This window comes from Lissotriton helveticus, chromosome 3_1 (assembly GCF_964261635.1).
Source record: "Lissotriton helveticus chromosome 3_1, aLisHel1.1, whole genome shotgun sequence".
Taxonomy (NCBI): domain Eukaryota; kingdom Metazoa; phylum Chordata; class Amphibia; order Caudata; family Salamandridae; genus Lissotriton; species Lissotriton helveticus.
In genome coordinates, this window is record NC_136061.1 from 1,691,553,208 (window position 1) to 1,691,573,981 (window position 20,774).

At 42.4% G+C, this 20,774-nt stretch overlaps 1 protein-coding gene across 1 annotated transcript in view; it reads right to left on the bottom strand.

Moving 5' to 3' along the window:
* Window positions 1–20,774, bottom strand: part of LRP1B (LDL receptor related protein 1B) — a 3,812,342-nt gene that overhangs the window by 2,507,077 nt on the left and 1,284,491 nt on the right. The gene's annotated exons all lie outside the window — the stretch shown is intronic.

Consider the following 20,774-nt stretch of genomic DNA (forward strand, 5'->3'; position numbering starts at 1 on the left):
AGCGGTGATAATGTAACGCCCGTTCTTGATAATATGCCCCTCAGTTTTTTTAAAGAAGCTTATGAGTAACTACCCTTAAGTGGTCAGTCATAATTGTCTGAGAAGAAATAAAAGGGGCTAACAACCATAAGGAATGCAAGGGAGAGACTAAGGGCCACATGTATCAACATTAGGAATAGAGATTACCTAATTATGATTTTCTGCGAATCGCAATCAGGTCAATGCTATCCCTAATGTATAAAACTTCAACGGCCACATGCATCATTGTAGGATTTTGCAATTCCTAAATTGCGAAAATTAAGGAATCGCAATTTAGGAATTGCAAAACCCTATGCATCAAGAAATCTTAAAAGTTTTTAGGATTTCTTAATTTTCGGTATTTGCGATTCCTTAATTGCGAATCTCAATTAAGGAATGGCATTACATTGATTCCTATGGGCCTAGAGGCCCCTAGGAATCAATGCCTTTTTGCAATTTTTTATTTTGCGAATCCCATTTTTTTAATGCATTTCAAGAATGCTGAGAGGGGTCCAAAGGACCCCCCCTGCACCCTTGAAATGTTTTTTTAAGTGCAAGTTTCACACACACACATGTCCAAAGGACATGTGTGTGTGTAACATGACACTTTCAAAAATGCTTATTTGAGCATTTTTGAAAGTTTTCGCAAATTAACACGAGGGTCAACCTCGTGTTAATTTGCACCTCCTATTTCAGAATTCGCAATTTTGAAAACATTCATGCATTGCATTTAAGGAATCGCACAAATGCGATTCCTTAAATGCAATCGCATTATTAGGAAATTCAAAAAATTGCGGGTTCAGAAAAATTGTTTCATGCATACCAAAAAGTGATTTTGGAATTGCAAACGGCCGAATTTTCCGATTCGCACCGTTTGCGACTCCAAAATTGTTTGATGCATGTGGCCGCAAGAGTTTCATTTAGCGATTGCTAGGGTGTTGCAAATCGACCTACCTCATTAATGTTAATGAGGTAGGTTACAATTTGCAACTCCCTAGGAACTGCTAAAATCACGGGGATGGTGGCCTGCTAGGGTTAGCAGACCACCATGTCTGTGAATGCTTTTTAATAAAGCAATAATTTATTTTAAAAGGCAGCCCGTTGCCTGAAAAGAAAATGGGAAGATTAAAAAAAAATGAAACGTTTTCTTCTCATTTTTTAGGAGCAGGCAGTGGTTTGTGGGACTACTGCCTACTCTTAAAAAATGTTTTCGCCACTATTCCCAAAGGGGAATGAGTTGCTTGGGGACACCTTCCTATCTGCAAATGGGTTACCACCAACTTAAAGTTGGTAAAATGCAAATGTTTTGTGACTCCATTCAGGGCCATAAAATATTCATACATACCGCTGCGATTCGGTATGAGGAAGGGAGCCCCTAAACATGCCTCTTCCAAATACAGAATTGCAAACCCATTTTGCGATTCAGTAACAGGTGACCGAATCGCAAAATAGGGTTTAATATATAGGAAAAGCCTTTTTGTGTTTGCAAATGGGCCAATTCGGCGAATTGCCCTCTTTGAGACCGCAAAATAGGAATAATACATGTGACACTAAATAGCATGTGATTGCACTGGAGTGTTGGATTGAGACAGCAAAGACATGTCATCATCCATCAAAGTCATCATCCATCAGAAATGGATTTTATCAAGCCTTATTCATTTACTCAGGAAATCAGGCCAAATGCTGCCAGTACAAAGCTGCATCTGGCTACCAAGATGTTATGCTGTATACTGTCTGTACTAGATTCCTAAATATCAGGAACAATCTCCCATTCCACACTGCTGAGATGCAACTCAAGAGGCAATATTTACAACTTGCCTCACATTTATGAGCTAGATCCAAAAATAATCTTCAAGCTGCAAGCTTCAGTAAAAAATCTTAATACAGGGCTCATCACAAACAGCCCCCTCTCAGCTATGCTACCAACATGTTACAAGCCAGTGTCACATCTGGAGTACCTTCGATGTCCATTCACAATCTGAGAAGGCAACAGAGCAATCATGATGCAAATTTGAACGAACCTCAGTATACTGTGAGAGTAGTATGAGGATGTCCAAAGCTTTTGCTTTTTGTGGATATCGCAAACAATTTTCCAAAATTCAACTGCGTATTATAATGAATTAAGTCCCTCATCTATCAGGGCATTTTAATGGTCAGTAAGGCTCTGATTTGTAAAATCAGAGCCTTTCCAATTGCAAAAAGAAATTTTTAAATTAACCATATCCAATCAGCGATTCTAAAATATCTTATCGAATTTTACAGAATCACTAATTGGGTTTGGGAATAGAAACCAAATTGTTAATTGGAAGGAAGGTGTTAAGGGAGTTCCTGCCAAATAACAATACCTTTTGGGATGAATTCATGTTTTGCATAGGCCTGTTCTCAAAAGACCCAAATATTTTTTGAAGTCAGTGCGCAAATTACAGCCACTTCCATCAAATCCATTTTGTACATTCCATTAAAGGAATCACAAATTATGACTTATTTGTCGCAATTTACAATTCCTTAAATGGAATCTCTGTACATGAGGGCCTCAGTAGTTTGACTTTTGCAGGAAACATTTGACTTTTTTTTATTTCAAAGGATCAAATTTAACTAAGAAAAAAAACAATATAGCAGGTACCTCATTTACAAAAAATGTTTATCGTGTTGTAACAAAAATAGTTCAGACTTTTTAAATGGTCTTAAAATCAAATATAATAATAGTTCTATGGAAAAAGGAGAAACTCCAGAGGAAGTTTTGGAGTATTTGAAACTACCTGAAACACATTTGACCCTTATGAAATGGGTGGAATTACTGTGGAGGGGCTGTGAATAATACACTTTGTTGGTCTGTCTTGAGTCCCATGCACTGAATTGATCTCTATGCAAGAGGCTGTTCATCCAACAGCACTTCTTCACCATAAACTACCTTTTGGGTTTAACTTTTAATGAGTGGCATAAGGTGAATTGTAATTCTGATAGATTGGTCAATGCACTCCTCCTTCCCGAGAAACTGTGCTCGTGCTCGCCCACACACCACATACACAGAGACCGCCGTGAGGTCAGTACTCGATGTAACCTGAGGGCACTGCTCATTGGGAGCACCAAACTGGTGGTGTTGCCATGCCCTTGAACTTCGGGACTCCCCACCCTAGTATATGCTGCTGAAAGCTCACATGGACAACTCACCAGAAAACGGTCTTTGAATCAGGGTGCTAACTTTGGTGGAGATGAGTGGAGGCAGGTTCTTGAGTTTTCTCAGCCGAGATAGCTGAGAAAGCCGACAGCTTAGTTGTCGGCACCGTTGTCAGTGTTTGTGGTTGCTGTCTCCCCCACCGCTGACGACCCTGTGCCTGGTGCACTTGTGAATGCGGGCACATTTCAGGTGTGCGCACGGGGTCAACATGGTCAGTGGCAGTTGACGATGGTGCTGTGACGTGGTGGAGGTGGCCTGCACTCTTGGAAACTGTTGGGCCTCCAGGGTGTAGGTTCCCTCCCGCCATTTCTACTTTCCAACTTTGCCTGTGGCAGCCCCTCCTGCTGTGTAGGAAGATGGTTGCTGAAAACAAACTTCTTGCCTGAGGACTCTCAGGTCTCACATCCTTTTTGTGCCCTTGAGAGGGACCTTGTAGTGGAGGTGGTGGCTGTAACAGGATGAGGGGGAGGAGGTAAGTGGACAACTGCATTTCTGTGCACTTTTGTGCTGCTGTATTGTTGGTTGCTGATTTTCTTTTTTTGCTTCCACAAAAAAGCCAGTTGGATCTGCAACCTGCACCCATTATTCTGATCTGATTGCTTTGACATAACCCCATCTGACCTGACCTGTCATCTCTAGGGAGTGTCAAAATCCCTCTTCCTTACCACATTAAATAAGCAGGCTCCTTCTTCAGTAGAGTGTTTTGAACTGAACTGACAAAGTCACTTTGGAAAGCTTTGGCGGCTATGACATTGTGATATCGGTATAGCTATTTCATACAGAAAGGGCTAAGGCAAAGACCTACTGCACCTAATGCTATAGTGGAAATAATAATCAAATCACCTTATTGTGTGCACAGAACCGGAAGATCAGCACTTTTCCCTTCCCAATAGAAAAATCTCCTTGAACATAAATCCCCCCAAAAATCCCCCCAGAAGTTGCAGTCCTGAACCAATTTTTTAAAGGTATTGGGATAGCTGTTGTTCCAGCAAGTTGTTGCAGCAAGTCCTTGCAAGCCCTTGCAAGTCCTTGTGAGTTCCTTGGACTTTCCTTGTATTTTTTCCAAGACTGGGGCCATGGGTAAGTGCAAATTTGCATCAGTAAAGGATAGCCTTCTGATCAACCCTCTTCCCATTACACCATTAGACTATTTTCTGATACGGGTGGTTAGTGTAGTCAATAATGAAATCGAGTTGGCTGAGAAGCATAAATCCCCTAATTTGGGAGGGTGGCCTAGTTTTATCATGCATTGCCTGGAGCCATTATCTGATGCCCCTGAGGTTGTCCCCGAGGTTACCTCTGTAGCTTGTGCCAACAGAATTATCCCCCTAAGGGATTCATGTTCTGATACCTTAGAGTCACTCCAATCTCTAGTCCTTGTGAACCTTCCACTAGGAAGATAAGGAGGACCAAAGTGGGAGTCGCCGCTGGCTCATCCAAAAAGTTGGGAGCTCCCACTTGTCCCTCCATTAGTACCCAGAGAAAGCAGACTACCTAGAGATCTGCAGACTTATGCTCTCCCCAAATCAATCTAGTGTTGACCAAAAATCCTGTAGCAAATGAGGATGGCTCTAGGCTAACATGGGAAACTGTCTTGGATCAGGCTAAATCTCTAGTTACGCTGCAATTCTCCCCGTTGTAGATAGGATAAGCTCATTGGAAGGGATTATTCAGGATCTATTCCATAAGAAGAACCATCCCTTAACATCAGCAGTCACTCTTTCGTATCCACTAAACCAGGCACTCATGGGAGATGGTCCAAGTACAACTGTTAACTTCAAAGTTGTCCAGATGTCATTGCTCCCTACAGTGTTACCCACCCTCTTGACCTCTCTACCATCTAAAATTGTAGGAAAAGTGGCTGCTCCTTCATCTAGTAATACTGCAACAGGATCTTGGTCTAAGAGACTTTCTGGGACCCCTTATGGTAACATTTTAACATCTATCCCAATTCTGCACAAATCCAGCATTTCCTGGACCTGCCACCTCAATGTTGCCCCTGTGTAGTGGTTCTGGTGGAAGTGCCGTCTCTGGCAGTTGATAAAGAGGAACACGAAACACCACATTTGCTGTGCTTGAGTATAAACACATATTATTGGTCAGGAGAATTATATGGATTGGCACTTTGCCTAAAACATCCGAGGGGACTGTGTAATCATTAACTGTAGGCATCCAGAATTGGCATACTGGCTGATCAATTCTGGGTATACAATGGGGTCTGGGCCCTGGTCCGGTTGCGTGAGCTCATCCCTTAGAACTGTTTCATTCGGCTATTTCTACAAACCGAGCCCACTGAGCCTATTTTCTAAATCAGGTTGACAAGAAAGGAGGGAAGAAAGAACTTGTCAACTGGAACTAGTAATTGTTCCACGTATAACTACTTCTAACAGATATTTGCCACTTACTGGCTTGGATACCAACAATTGACTCATATGCTCTTGGAGGTACAGAGTGGTTTTGGAACCCTGTCCAGGCTCAAAGAGGGAACACATTTGTAGTTTCAGTATGAGAGGCTCTTATTGACATTTACAGTTCCCTGTTCTGCACCATAAAGGAACACTAATTGGTAGAAGCTATGAGTCTGCCTAAACAGGCTCATGTGGCCAAATGGTTCAACAAAGCATGTCAACTAGCCAGGTGGGTTCTAATTGCTGCTATTGGGGGGGAGTGTAGAGTCACCATCCAGGAAGCTAGAGCTTTTTATAAAGCTGTATTGGGCAGGACCAAACAAGACCACACAAATGTCACAATTTGCAGTGTTCTTACTGGTTGTGGCGAGTTGAGGAGATCCTTGAGTGTTCTGGTCTGTCCAAGGTAAGGGCAACCGCTCCTTGTAGCCAGGGTGCTGCCGACAAGGAAAAAGGTCAAAGCTAACCATGCCTTCCAAAAGGAGTCCCAAGAGGAAAACCCCTGTGGGGAAAAACCTCTGATGGGAGTGGAAACTCCAGGAATGAAAAGGAAGGAAAAAGCAGCTAGTAAGGAGGAATTAGTAGGCAATGAATCCAAACCAGAATAGAAGATTATAATCAGGAACAAGGTACACAAGCAGGAATCACAGATACACCACACAGGAGCACAGGATACCAACAGGAACGAGGACACACCAGGAGGAGCAAAGGATGTTGCAATGGATTGAAAGGAAGGATTCAGCCCTTTAAGTACCCATGAATAGGAAGTGACCAAACAGGAACAGAAAGTGACCTAACAGGAAGTAAGTAACCACCATCTTGGATAAGGAAAAGGATAGTGGACGGAATAGGAAGGTTGGCATCTTCTATTGGTAGGACAGATACTTCCCAAGGCAAGATGGCCCCAAGAAGAAATGAAGAAAGAACTATATATCCAGTAAAAGGAAGGTAAGAATATAGTGCCCCAACATGTGAAAATAGGAAGCAGCAGGTTCAAACTGGAGCTGCTGCATTCCTGTCATTCAAATTGTCAGATAACGAGCGGCTGAATAGGTATGCGGCGTGCCCGTCGCAAAAAGAGAGCAGGTGTAGCGGGATGCACCCATGATGCCAAAACGGCAACAGTGGCTGCCACGCAGCGCCGTGACGCGCCCGAAGAAAAGAGGGAGGCTGTATTGCAGCCAGTGAGAAAGAAGCGGGTAGCACCGCAGGCCGAATCACGGTCCGCGGTGCAACAGAAAAGGCTAAATGGGAGGCATTATTGGCTGCATCTAAGGGAAAAGATCAACGCTCCTTTTGGCAATTAGTGGCCGAGAAGGGCTCTCATTGTGCATCTCTGTTGTGTAGTGACATAGTGGCTGATTCTTGGGTTGGACACTTTGCAAGCCTTTAGCCTTTAGCCCGAGATGTGGGAAGGAATGAGGGACGCTGTTGCCATTGCTGGTCCGACATTGAGCCTGACTAGCAGAGCACGTGAGGGACTGATTTTGGCCACACATGCTGAAGGTCCGGCCACTCTAGGGGAATGGAAAAATAGGTCTGAGTCACCTAGTGTTTTCCCTGCCACTAGCCCATTGCTCCAGATTGATTGTGCTCCCAGCCATATTTCAATGCGTGAAGTTGCTGTGGAAATTGATTGGATTTCACTAGGGAAAGCAATGGGGCTTGATAAGGTGCCTGGGGACCTATTCAAAGGAAAGAAGGTGTTTTGGTGCCTCCATTTTGCTCTTCTTTTTAATAATATCATGAATGAGCTTACTGTGTCAAGGACGTGGGTATTGTCCCAATATACAAGAAGGGCATTAGGTCTGCCTGTCAAATTATTGCCCTATTAGCCTCATTGACAGCTCACAGAAGCGTGTTAGCTAAATTCTGTTCAGTAGACAGCAAGCCTAGATTGAGGAAGTGGATGTGTTGACTCCTCTCCAAGCAGGGTTTAGGGCTGGGACAAGCACTATTGATGAAGTGCTACAATTACAACTAATTCATTGCCAATATGGCTCACTGGGGGGTGGGTGCCTTAATGTCATTTTGTTGATCTACAGTCAGCTTTTGACAGAGTTCCTAGGGAGGGCCTGTGGGCAGTTTCAACCAACATAGGGGGTCCTGAAATACCCAATTGATGTGCTCAGGAGGATCCATCTGGATAATTATGGGCAACTTAGGTATGGCCCGCCAGGGGAATTGATAGATCCCATTCCAATGACTCAGGGGAAGACAAGGGTGCATACTAGCCCCCACTCTGGGCAACAGGAAGGTTCACGCCCTCCTGTTTGTGGATGACATGCTACTGGTCTTGAGATCCCTAAAAGGTATTCAAAATCATCCGGACCAGTTTGGAGTCTTCTGCAGACAGAGAGGGCTGGAAATCAATACAAGCAAGACCAAATACATGGTATTGAACTACTGCTAGACAGCCAGATTGCACCCGGTCCTTAATAGTAACCAATTGGTAATGATTTGCAACTTTGAATATCTGGGGCTTACTCTCAATGACACTTTGGCTGATCACCTCAGACTAGAGCATTTTAGTGGTGACCTTTTGAGAGACTTGAAGGGTTCCAGCTTTCGTCTGATGATACCTGTATTGCAATTATTGCAATTATATAACTTGCAAGCCCTGGAGGGGTCCATATATGGTGGCGAGCTTTGGGGGCATGCTAATTACAATGACTTTGAACTGATGCAAAATTGTTTCCTCTGACTCCTCACCAATCTTCCCCCTAGTACTCCACTAGTGCCACTTTATTTAGATCTTGTCATTCGTTCATTCACCCACAGAGTAAAACTCGGACCCTTGATGTACTGGAGGAGGATCTGGTCCTCAGTAGATCTACCATCTTATCGGCTGGGCTTGAAAGAAGTCATAAAACTCACTGAGGTCACCAGGATTCCATGGTTGGGATACATTAAGCATTCACTTGAGGAGATTCAGTGCAGTAACATGTGGGCTCACCCGGAAATGTCAAGTGGAATTTCCAAGTCTATGGGTAAGGAACAGTAGTGCAGATATGTAGATGGTAGATTGCACAGGTCTGTGGGGGCAGGCACTGTAACCTTTACCTTTCCGGAATTTAAAGACACTTATTATCTCTTGGAAATGTATATGGATACAATTGAGCCTCTGGTTGCTAAGACACTCTACATTAAGCTCCTATTTGGGACCTTGAGGCTTCGATCATTTACTGTGAAGTGGCGGCACCCTCTCACTGATGCTGAACCTGACTGACCCAAGTTGTCCATTTTGCCCAGAGTCCAAGGAAACTGTAGATCATGTCCTGCACTTTTGTCCTTAGTATTATGTACATAAGAGTAAATGGATCCTGCCATTGTGCTGCTGTCTGGGCATTAGGGACTACAAGTTTCCAACCTGGGGATTCAGGGCAGACATAGCTCGACCAATTGTCTTTGCTGTCTTCCGGTTTCTTGCATATATGTTGAGACACAGACCGAAAAAGACTGCACTTTTGTTCTCTAATACTTAGTACCTAAGATTCTTGTGTGTTCGAGTTGAATTTTATTGCGTTTTTATGATTTCTTAAAACATGTGCAAACGTAGATAATAAGTATAGGATGGAATTTAACTTCACATTTTAAAATCGTGATGATCTCCTTATATGCTGCTAGTTTTAATTGTGGGTATTTTCATTATTTTACATGTCATGTTTTTAAGCGTTTAATTATTGAATGATTGTACAGTTTTAAGTTATTGTGTTTGCTTTTATGGCGATTGCCAAAATAAAGTTATTATTGATGGATGGACTGATTGCAAAGGAAGAGAGACAACAAAAAATGTATATTGAATGCGATAAGAAGGGAGTTATGGGAACACAAATTGAGGTAGGCTTCCCGTGGCCACTAGTATCTTAAACATTTCTCCCACAAGTCTGGTCACATGTTTAGTATTGCTTTAAATGCAGTGTTTGGTCTGGGCCAGGTTCCAGAACCACTGACACTGGCAATAATTGTGTCAGTTTGCAGAAAACGTGCAATGTCTGATATCTTCAGATATCACTACATTTCCTTTGTATTTGGCTATTTGAAGAGTCACAGAAAGGCATTGACGACAGAAAAGGGTGCTATGAAAAGAACCCATGGAAGCTCCAGGGAGAGTCAATTGAACTGTGCTGTTTCTTTCACATGGTTAAGTGTGTGTTTCATGAAGTACAATTCACCTTCCACTCTGTTGATCAGGAACAGGAGATGCAGCCATTCATGGGTGAGTGTCATATAGTGAGGTCCCTCAGCAGTACTCTGTGGAGAAGGTTAGGAAAGTTTGCCGCCAATCACAATGTCTATATCAAGCGGACAGCAAATAATGTCACTTCATGTAACACAAGTTTAAAGAGCCTTGGGATGACAGATAATTTGATGTACACATATTGCGTAACTTAACTTCCGTTTACTTAATTGAGTTGGTTGTTTTAAAATTTCCAACATTTTCGAAGTTTTGCATAGGTTGTTTTTAATAACTGTGAAAAATTATTGTATTTATTTATTTTAATTGAGTTAACTAAGTTTTGATTCACAACGACCTTACCTTAAAAATTAGATAAACGCAATTTGCATCATTTTCTCTTCCTTCAAGTTACAGATATTTGAACTTGAAAAGAAAATAAGAAATAACCCCACACATCTTAACATTGAAAAACCCATTAATTAGGTTTTTGATAGTTTACAGAAAGCTCGAGTTCATGTAATTGTTTTATGTTGTACAACATGTGAATTATACAATGCTCTTCAGGCACAGTGCTACCTCCCAGTTGGAAATTTAAAGCAGGTTAACCTACTTTCAGCATGAGAAACAGCTCGGGCTTCATTTAGAGGCTTTCCCAGATGAAACACCACAGATGGTTGCCTTAGCGCTGAATAGGGTCTGGCTCCCAGAAAATGCAGCTTGGTGAACAAAGCAGGATAACTGGTATGCTAATTTCCATTGAATTAGGCTGTCAATCTAATTTTCAGTCCCTAAGTGGGACAATTGAACTCGACCTCATATCAATCAAAGTCTGTTCTTACATTAGTTATGGATCTATTTGTTTAAGCAGTATGTGTGTGTGGGTGTGTTGTGTCTATGAGTATGTGGGTGAAGGTGAGAAAGGAAATGGGGGAGCGAAGAAAGGAAAACCGAGAAGGAGAAAAAGAGCAAGTAAGCAAAAGAAAAAAGAAAGAGTGCGTAGTTCGAAGAAATGGGTGCTGATTCATAATGATTTCTTTCTGTGAGTGTGGCTTACTCTTGACTCACTCCTGGATTTTCGGAAGTGAGTCACCCATAGTCATGTTTAAGTCACTGATTGGCATACAAGACAGCTTTATGAGTTAGTGCTGCATAATGAACTATAAGACACACATGGCTTTTAGCATTTCACAATGTCCTTAAATGATACTTATTTAGAAAAATTAGAAAATGTGCATGTTTATGCTATCACCTTGCTTCTCTGCATTATCAGTTCAGAAGTAAAGATAATGTCATGAGCCATTAGTTTTAAACAACACAGTGTGTTTTCCAAAAGAGACGTTGAAACAAACAGTGAATGTGTGGTTAACAAGTGCCACTACATACAGCGATTGTCTCTGGAAAGACGCAGCACAGCTTTTGTGAGAACCAGGACATGTTTACAGTGCCCCCCCTCCCACTTATTGTCTCCATTTTGACTACTGGGTGCTGGTTTTTGGCCTTTGACTCCTTCCTGGGCTCTGCTAACCAGACCCAGGCCCTGTATTCTGTGTAAAAGTACATGGTAGTTAGGTATGATTACAATTGGTACTGACAACCCACCGGTATGTCCCTAAGATATGGGAGGGCATGTAGGTATAGAGGCCATGTAGTTGTGATGTGTGCACTACTGTGCTGCCTGCTGTCATTTCAAAAGCCAGTCCTGCCTTATAGGCTACTTTTAAAGTAGAATTATATGCAAATTCGACTTTGGTATTTCAAAGTAGTAATTATCTTATTTTTACATATACATCACCTCTAAAGTCTCACTCAGATGCCCCAGGGGTGGGGTCCCTTGTAATTATAAGCAGGGCCATTATAAAAGATGTTTTAAATGCCCTGGTGAGGGAAAGTCTGCCAATTTTGTTTTTCCCATTTTAGTGCATTGGCTCCATGAGGTAACATGGGAATTCCTTAATAAAGTATAACTATTGATAGAAAGGAGTTAAAATGCAATTAAATGACTTAAAATTATATTGATGATGAATCCAACAACTTGCCAATAAGCCAAAATCCAGACTTACAGCAGCCATCTCCTGATTGGCCAGCCTCTGCCAGGCTAAGCCAAGCTGTCATAATGAGGTGTGAAGCGGCCTGCTAGAGAGACAAAGGATTTACTGTGGGAGGAGAACTGAAACTGCAGAAGGCAGGATGGGGGTGGAGTGGTCAAACTGGTCTTCAAAAGGAGAATGACAGTTTGGACAGGACACAGCCTCACCCCCACATCCTGCACCCCCCCAGCAACACAGGGGCTACCGTAATTAGATTAGTGAAGGGTCGGAAGGGGAGTGTTAGAGAATCGTAGCCACACCAGTGAGTTGGCTTAGCCACATCTAACTCTTCAGGAGAGACTTACTCCATTTTGGATTTTCGAGGAATAGTGCTTTCTGCTACAAGACTATGCCACATTTTGGAGGAATTAGTCATACCTGAGGATGGCATCCTGACCCTATTGGTCAGGGGTGCCCCCATGCCTGACACCCATGAACAATGGATCAAAAGGGGAGAGCTGCCAAGCAACTCAGATACGCTGGCAGAAACAAAAAGGAGAAGAAGGATTGTACTGATGGAACCCTGATCTGCACCCAAAACAGTGTACTCTGAGGACTGCTCCTGCTGCACAATCTGGTACTACAGCCCTAAGGACTTTGTGTGGCTTCACAAGGATTGTGGAGTGGACTCCCTGAAAGCTACAGATTAACAGAGCCCACCTGCATCATTTTCACCAAGAAATCACCACCCTGGTGTGCTTCCAGTGGACGTTTAAGGATTTGGCCCAGTGGGAATTGTAGTGCCAACATCCCAAGGACCATCACATATCTTCTAGACCCTTGGGCCATTTGAACTCAGAAGAGGAACTTCAAGAAGAAATTCCAGAAGCTATCAGAAGTTTAGAGCAATTTGTGTACAAAACTCCATAAGCTGACCAGGTGCATTTTGGGAGTTGTAGTCCCAGACCCAAGAGGAAAACCTTATCATCTGAACCCTTGGCTGGTGCTGTTGACCACTTTCATGCATCAAGAAAAACTTCTCGAAGTAAGTGTAAAAGTTTTACATCTAGGGTGGCCTGAAATCTGGACTTTGTCTTGGTACAGCGCAACCTTTTTTTAACCCTTTGAGCACTACTTGCTTCTAAGCTCTAGTTTTACTTTTAAGATTTAAAAATGGTATATACCTGGTTCCGTATAATGGATTTTTATAGTTTTGGTGTCTGTTTGTTCATACAAATATAGCCAATTTGTATAAATTGGTGCTGGGTGTCTATTGTGTATTGTGTCTTACTTATTTAATGTATTGGTGTTTTTAAATGTTTTAGACACTTGTCTCCTCAGTTAAGCTTGCCTGCTCACAGCCAGATACCAAGGGTTGTGCAAGGGAATAATTTATTGAGACCTTGACTGAACCTTATATTGAGATTATAGCCTTGCTACTAGTGGTAGGTGCCTACCTACACCTACTAATAAACCATTTTCCAACAGCATTCAAATAGCTTTGTGAACACAAAGAACCGGGCTGGGTAGAGACATGAGGGGTATTGTGCTCCGGTCATTGTGCAGCCAGCCTCATGTTGCACCTTGATGACGAGTGAGCGGCCCAATAATACTGCATTTACATCCTTAGTCCTCACACTGCTAAGGCCCATCAAAGATGGAGGTGGGTGCTGCAATTTCAGCCTTTTAATAAGGATGACATAGTTTAGAGGCCCAAGCAAACACTGTTGGCTGCATATCATTGAAATACCTCACCAATTTTCTCAAAGCTTTAGACATGACTCAATGCCAATCTAAAATGTTCATTTCTAGCCTTAGATAATGGAGTATTTTCAGTGTCTCTGGAATCTGCCATTGACTTCAGATTCTGCCATTTACTCATGTGTGAAACATTTGTCGATTAAAGAAGATGTAACCATCTACAAAACCATCACTTCCATGTGAAGGGCGACTTTTGACTGAGCAATCAGCCAGTGGCGGCTCGCCGAGGGAGTGCTAGAGGGCGGTGAGGCGGGCGGGGGAGGGGCAAGATGGGGGGTAGTGGACTCTGACATACGGCGGAATGGAATAAACTAAGTAAATAAATAAATAAAACTATTTACCTTGCGCACACTGCGTTGCCAACTAAGGCATACAGCTCCCAATAGCACAGCATAAGGAGTTCATCTGTCTCTTTGCACTCAGTAAATGGCATCCGTGCTTACCTGTGTCTGCAAATAGTTTGGTTGGACCTTTTTGGCTTGCTCTTACAGTGGACTTTTTCAGACTTAGCATTCAAAGTATTGATGATAAAAACATGTTTATGCTACACAAGCTTTTAAACAAAACACTAACTCAAATGGTATCTACTTATGAATATTAATATGAATCGTATATTAAAATAAATTCCGTATTCTGTATAGTGTAATATTTCTACCTCTTTCAGTCTTATTCCTCAGGTCCAAATTTGTTAAGAAGCTGCAATGTGTATTTTCTTTGCTTAATTCTCCATAAAATCTTGCAATCTTGATACCTTGCCTTTTACAATAAAAAAACTGTTTAAAAAAGAACACTTTTTTTTAAATAAGTGTTTCTAGGTTTTATGACCGACATTAATTTTTCAAAAAAATTAATTAGCTTATTAAGCAGGTTTTATACAATTGTATTCCACAACATTTGATAATACCTTCACCGCCTTTGAAATCAAGGAAAATCCTACATTTAAGGTCAATCCGATGGCCTTAATGTGAGTGAACTGTCAAACCAGATTTCAGAGCATGGCTGACAGCATGGCAGCAAATACAGCTGTTGACCTGCAGCAGAAACACTGAAGAGAGTTAAAAATGGATAGCTGCACTAGGGCTCATCTCATCTTGGCTTGTGATCTTCCACCACAGTCAACCTCAATTTTATTTTTGTCTTCAGTTTTCTTCTGCTAAAAAATTAGTTTTAACAAAATGTCCAGTTTTAGGAGAAAAGTTTAGTCGATTTATAGGAAACTGTGGAGGTTCACAACCTTTCCTCCGATACTGCCAAAACTTGCTAGTATGTTAAACAATGTTTGCAGAGTGCTCTGATTACCCAATGGGTTGATCCTGAGATCTCCAAAGATTGTAGGATATCAGTCTGGCTAAAAGGAGTTATAGTAGACAGAAGGTAATCATAACCACATTGTAACATCTTTGCGAGAAGAAGGACGATCACATTGCACAAGGATGCCTGAAGGAGCTGATTAGCGAATATTTAGAGGCTCAGTACGAGAAGGTGCATCCTATTTGACAATTCTCAGAGATCTTGAGGATCACAAAAGATTGTGTTGTGCTACAGAAGCAATTTCTTAGAATGAGCCTGTCAAGCGAGATAAAGGACCTTGAAAAGTGAACGGAGAAAGTTGATGGAGGATACAAAGTTGTTGAAATAATGGGTTCTTGTGAGTACGATCCAGCAGAAGCCGCGGGGCTGATTGAGGGAATACGTCTATTACCTTGCCATAGTGTATACAAACTCAAACATCAAATAAATATACCTTTCAAGAGAAAGCAGATCAAAATCTATACTACTATAATAAAGGAAGAACTTTGAACCTTTGAGGCGGGTAAACTCGGGAACCACAGCGCCAATCCACACCCCCGATACATCGTTGTAATTGTCAGGGTGTGCAGATGGACATAGGCTATATAAAGTTTAAAAATATACGTTATTTAAAAAATTTAGCGAAAAAAATAAGTAGTCCCGTGGAAGAAGCACCGCCCGCGACCTGCGTGCTGACATCAGGAGCGCGGGGAGGAGCGGCGTCCAGGAGCGGGAGGAGGAGCGGCGGACATAGCGTGGGGAGGAGCGGCGGACAAGCAGTGATGAGCGGCGAGGAGCGGCGGAGCGGTGAACTGAGGAGCGCGGGGGAGGAGCGGCGGCTGAGGTAAGGCTCCGGGGGACCCACGGACAATGTCGGGGCAGGCGGGGGTCGGGTAGGCGGGGGACCGGGCAGGCGGGGGCCCTGAACACTCATTTCAGGACGGGCTGCTATGTCGGGGTGGGCAGGGGGTCGGGGAAGCCTGATTGCTCCCGGACAAGGTCGGGGCGGGCTACTAGTATTAAATATTCAAAGAGATTTCTAATGCAAGGTTACATTTTAATACTGATCACAAGTCTGCCACCTATTTTTTTAAACTGTTTTTATTAAAGGTTTTCACTTAACAGAAACACAATCAGCAGCCTTGTATAACATTCAGTTGTGTGGAGTACAGCATCAGTCCAGAAATTCACATTATGATGACGGGGTTGCAAGTCAGTTTGGACAGTGTCATAGACAGTGAAATAAAACAGCAGCAGGGTCAAAGTGCAGCTGGATAGTGTCAGCTTAGGATGTAGGCTCAGGCGGATGTATGACATCACAACGCATGCTTTCACAACGCATGCCTTTACAACGCGGTTTTCACAACGCATGCCTTTACAACGCATAGTGCTTTGGGGCGCTGGATAGTGAATAGTTTAATTTACTATTCCAACTCCAGTCCCCGTGGATAGTAGGGAAGGTGTTGGATAGTAAATTAAACCTATTCCCTATCCTAGAGCGCCCCCCAGCGCAATGCGTTGTAATGGTTTGCATTGTAAAAGTTGCGTCGTAATGGCACTGCGTAGTAAAAGTTGCGTTGTAAAGGATGTCTCCTGCTCAGGCCTGTGAAATTGGGAGTTCTGCACAGAAACTGGGAAGGTAAGGGTGGCGATCTGAAGAGTGCAGTGAGGCAGAGCTGATATAAGGAGGCAACTGAGTGGGAATGTTTAGTGCAAGATCACTACGAGGAGTAATGAGAGAACCACCGCCTCTGGCAGCATTGGGGAGGAGCAACACACAGGAGGCTAATGCCTCGACCTGAGAGGATCACCTGCAGCAACCAGCTAATTGGGATTCATAGGGGTAGGTCATCATTCCCGGCTAGCTGCAGGATATATTCTAGGAGCACATCCCAGGCTGTGAAAATGGGGCGACTGCGGAGGTGCCTCGCTCCTTCGTAGTACAGGGCCTCGGCTTCAGCAATATCCACGTCACAGCACCCCTCGCCACCGCATAGCCCTGAGTCGCTCTCCATTATAATAAGCCTGCCACCTATAACAGGCACTAAAAGTGTATTCATCACGGATTGCAAATCGCTTTAGTTTAAGTATTTAAATATTAATAAAGCAAGCTATATTGAAAATCAGATGACGTTTCACATCTAACAAGACCATTGACGTACCGTTTATAATGTCCGTTAAACGTAGAAGAAATAGCATTGTGACTTCTCATTCTAACCCTGTGATGTTAACATGTTGTGATTTATTTTGTAGCTTTTTCTACACCTCTAGAAAGGTTAAGCACCAACACAAAATATGGGCCAGATTGACTGGTACATACCACAAATCTACAGCCGACTTCATTTTCATCATTGTTCCATGGTTGTTGGAATTCACTAAAATCAAGGAGCCCAAAACACATTCTTGCATATTCCCTCTTAATATCAAACGACACGGTCTCTAATAAATGTGGTTGACAAAGCCTGATTGAAAGCGAATGTATTACTAAGCTAACATGCCTTTTTCTCTGACAGTCATTAAAATATGTTGCAAAGGACTTCACTGCTTTAATGTCTAATGCATTTAAACTGCTAGAGAGATAAACCATAAATTACTTGCAACGGGGATTAGGGTCAGCAGCTCAGGTCACAATACCGCTTTCAGAATGCCCTTTTCAGGCTTCGGCCTGTGATTACTGTAGCACGACAGAGTTGCATCCCGCACACATGATTGCTGAATTAGACAGAATTCTAGCCTAATATTAGCCTCAATTGTGGACGGTGGCGAAGAATAAGATTTTCTAAACAGACGAAACCATATTTTTTCTGTTATTTTTCATCTTTACTGGGTGTGCTTCACATCCGCGTGGTAAAGATGGTACCCATTTTTCATTAATGGGATTCCCCTAGGAGCTTCATAGAGGAACCCTCCAACTCCCTTGAGAAAGAAAATAGGAGGGAGTCAGATTTAATTTTAAGGAGGCCATCTTAATTTCATAGCTACCTCTGTCATTTAACCAGGCCACAAATGAGGCTCCTATCAATTCCTAGGCTATTCATAAGCAAGCTCCCTTTCTTTATTAGTTTCACACCAAACACATTATATTTCGTAGCATGAAGCACATCGCATTCTCACAGCAATATATTTCTAGGAATTTTGTGAGTGATCAACACCCATATATGTTAAGTCTAGCAGCATTTTATCATCTGAATATTCTAGTATGGGTATGGCTCTCACTCCCAACTGTGGCTGTTCATGTTCACCTATGTACAATCAATATCAGCAGCATATAGCTTGAACAACGAGGCATAAAGTTCAGTACTTCCTTCCCTACATGATGGTTGACAAACATTGGTAAGACACATGTATTATCGATGGCTCGCTGATGGTATTATATAACCTCATTGTCACTATCTTATTGGTTCATGAAATACACTTATCTAATGGAAGTAACATATAATGGTTTGCCTTTAAATCCAGCAGAGCAATTAACCTATAGTTATGCAATGACTGTCAGAAAGCCCTGTTAGTATACTTTTCCGTGTATACTTGCCTTGTATGAATGAGAGTCAACTGAAGAAAAAATAAGCATTTCATACAAATAATAAGCCATTGTTGCCGAACATTTCAGGTAATTTGTATTAAAAGATTGAAGGGAGTCAATTTTTCCCATACGCTCAATTTCACATTCCACATTAAAATATGCTTCTCACCCTTTCATAGAGAGGTTTATTTTTCCTTTGTTTGTTTTTATTGGCCTCAGAACTTTGTGCACTTGTGCTGTTTCCTTTAAACATGTTAAAATTGCTTACACCTGATTGGCATATTTAATTTACTCATAGGTCCTTTGTAGAATGGTATACCATATACCCAGGGCCTGTAAGTTAAAATCTACTAGTGGGCCAGCAACACTTATTATGCCACACACTTTGGTTCCTTAAAACATGCCGCTGCCATTGCATCCTGAATTCAGTTCTAAACTGCAAATTTAACTTGCCAATAAAACCTCCTTGCACAGTCTTTTAATGCGTTTAAGTCACCCCTAGTGTAGGACCTTGGTTGCCCATTGGGCAGGGTACATTGTAATTAAATGTTTGGATGTCTACGTTTAGGTTTTGCATGTCCTGGTAGTGAAATATCCCTAAATTCGTTTTTCGTTTAGGTGAGGCCTACCTCTCATATAGGATACCATTTTGTTGCCTCATTACATTTATTAAGTGATAACGTTTGATTGAAAACAGGTAAGCATGTCATGTTTGGTGTCTGAGAAATTGTACAAAAAATCATCGCTACTGATGAAGTCAGATTTTAAATAAAAGTTTTGAAAATGCCACTTCTACAAAGCTTGCATTTTTCAGCTCTAAACTAGTAGGCTCTTGCAGCCTATCCTACGTCACATGAATAGGTGTAGTTGGCAGTTGGACTTTTTTTATTCCTCCCAGATAGCCACACAATAGAGGGATTAAAAGAAGTACCTGAATTGGTCATCAACTGGTAGGATGGAGGGGCATGGCTGGGCACAGCCCCATTTGGAAGTGAATGGGGTGTGCTCTGACTTCACACTAAGGACTTCTCAACCCTGCATTGTTCATGTAGTCAACTTGGAGCCAGGGCATGGGAAGAAGAAAAAGTCAAGCACTTCAGAGGGAATTCTCTACAAACATCTCCTACATCAAAAAATCACCATGTATAACTAGGGGGGAGTCTCCGACCTACTCTTTAGTTCACTTTCTGGACTTACGGAAGGACTCCCAGAGGACTGCCTGCTTCTGTTGCCTGCTGTGTGGAGACTCCTTTGCTGCACCTGGAAGGATTGCTTTTCTGCCTGGAGCCTGCCTTGAACACCACTCATAGGCATGAGCCCTCTCTCTACACTTAAACCCAGGACTACCATGTTGACTCCAAGGGCTATCTGGCTGGCCTCCTGATTAGAGCGTTAGGGACAGAAAAGGCATCAACCATCAGGAACCCACAACTGCACGCAGCCTCAGTGTGTCCTAACCTCCCCGGTGGTTCCCCTCCAGGCCTGGGTACGGTGGTGGTGCTAAATATGCCCAGATAGCCAAAATTCGAAATTTGGGACTTATAATTTCTCTTAACATTGCTCTGTGAAAGGGAGAGAAGACCAGGGCCAACCTGCTTGTCTATCTGCCCAAGGTGCATTACTAATCGACATCACTTCACATCAGCTCCCACTACGTTCTTCTCCACAAGAACAAATCCTGCTTAGCTGACCTGTGGCAAAGGAATATTAGGTCTCATGGAACGCTCATTGGCTACAGCTTCCAGCTTTGTACCGATGGCAATTTTACAAAAAAGAGACTATCTGAATACAACAATCTTCACCGCAATGTCGTCTAGTGGCTCCTCAGATACTGTCTGCAGCCATGTCCCATTGAAATCTACCTTCTCAGAACATTTTCTTCTACATTTATTATAAGTCTGAAGGTAAGTGCGATGGGGCCCAATCCGTTTTTTGTATCTGAATCACGCTGCATCTCAGTCGGCCATATTTTTCTACTTTGACCCGGTCTCATGGAACTAAATGTTCGCGGTAGGAGCTTTAAACCTTTAGGCTCCTTTTTTTACCTAAAACTTCAAAAAGTAATAACTCTGGTTCTACTGCTTGGCTTTTTTCTCATTTCAATACTTTACACATTGCCTCTAAGTTAATCCTGACTATTTTCATGCAAAGTTACCAAAGTGTTAAGCACAGGTTAATTTTGTGACTTTTGTGGTTTACCCTGACATTGATAATGGCTGTTGCTTGAGCAGAGGTTGACAACCATTTAATCAACAACCCAATTCTCACAAAACATCTTTGCAACTATAATTGTAAAAAGTGAGCAACGTTTCTAAAATGGGCATGCGTGCAATTGAATTGCTCTCAATGCACAGCCCAGTGATATAGTACAATGAAATAACAGAGGAGA